The sequence below is a fragment of the Mandrillus leucophaeus genome, unplaced genomic scaffold (genome assembly GCF_000951045.1).
Source record: "Mandrillus leucophaeus isolate KB7577 unplaced genomic scaffold, Mleu.le_1.0 Scaffold107, whole genome shotgun sequence".
NCBI lineage: Eukaryota > Metazoa > Chordata > Mammalia > Primates > Cercopithecidae > Mandrillus > Mandrillus leucophaeus.
In genome coordinates this window covers 390,611-391,778 of record NW_012098876.1, presented here as the reverse complement: position 1 = coordinate 391,778, position 1,168 = coordinate 390,611, and positions in this window count along the sequence as shown.

Genomic DNA, 1,168 nt, shown 5'->3' with positions numbered 1-1,168 from the left:
TTTTATTAGAGACAGGGTTTCACCATGTTGGCCTCGCTGGTTTCGAACTCCTGACCTCAGGTGATCCACCTGCCTCAGCCTCCCAAAGTGCTGGGATTACAGGCGTGAGCCACTGCGCCCAGCCTCCCCCTTTTATTATATCAATTTCTATGACACACATTACTGTACTTGTAGAATAGTTTATCCACTGAATTTACCAATGTGGAATTGCCCTACCCAGATGTCTTGTGAAATAAGTTTTTCTTACTGTTTAAGACACATTTAATTAGATTTTCTGCTCCTTGCAACTTATTGCATATTGATACAATGCTCTTTATCAAAACAAAACTCTAAACTCTGAAGAATGTACAAATCCTGGTGAGTTCTTGATGACTATAAAGATCCTGTTATTCTCATAGAGGGTGGAGGCAGGAATTTCGCAAACCACACAAATAGCTGTAGTTTTACCAGAAACCACCCTAGTTTTGCTTCACATTTTCCCAATCATTGAACAGTTCCTAACAGAATGTGCCTATTTTGTTTTTAGCATTGTTAGCTACATCTAGAAATGTGACAGAGTCTAAATTGCTTCTTTGGAAGTATTTAAAGGCATTTGTAAGTCTTCCTCTGTGGTTCCCTGAAAATGTTGTTTAAATGTGTATTCTAACTTTCCAACAAGAGAGACAGCCCAGGGAAATGGTTTTCTTTTCTATCCTAGATATATCCAAAATCTAGTATTCTACATAGGCACTCAACAAGATTGTGCAGCAACTCCCACAACTACAGAGACAGCGTTTCATTTAAACATCACACTTCTGTAATAAACACTTACAAAGGTATGAACATTTTAATTAAATGGATTTATTTAAAAAGACTATAAAATTTGACATCAAGAGAGATAAAAAAGACCCATAAGATTTAAACTGACAAATATAAAAATGATTGGCTATAAACAATGTAAAAATACATTTCCCAGCCCCCAAACAAAACATAAGTAGAGTAATTATAAAATTTTTGTACTGAGTTCATTTCCCTTATAATTCTTGAGAACCATTCTAAGCAATCTATTTGTATAAAATATAAAATTAAATGTATCATAACTATTAATTTAAAAATTATTTTAAATTTGAGTTTATTGAGTTTGCCATTTTTTGTACATAACAGTGGTTTCTGGTCCCAAGTTCCCCTT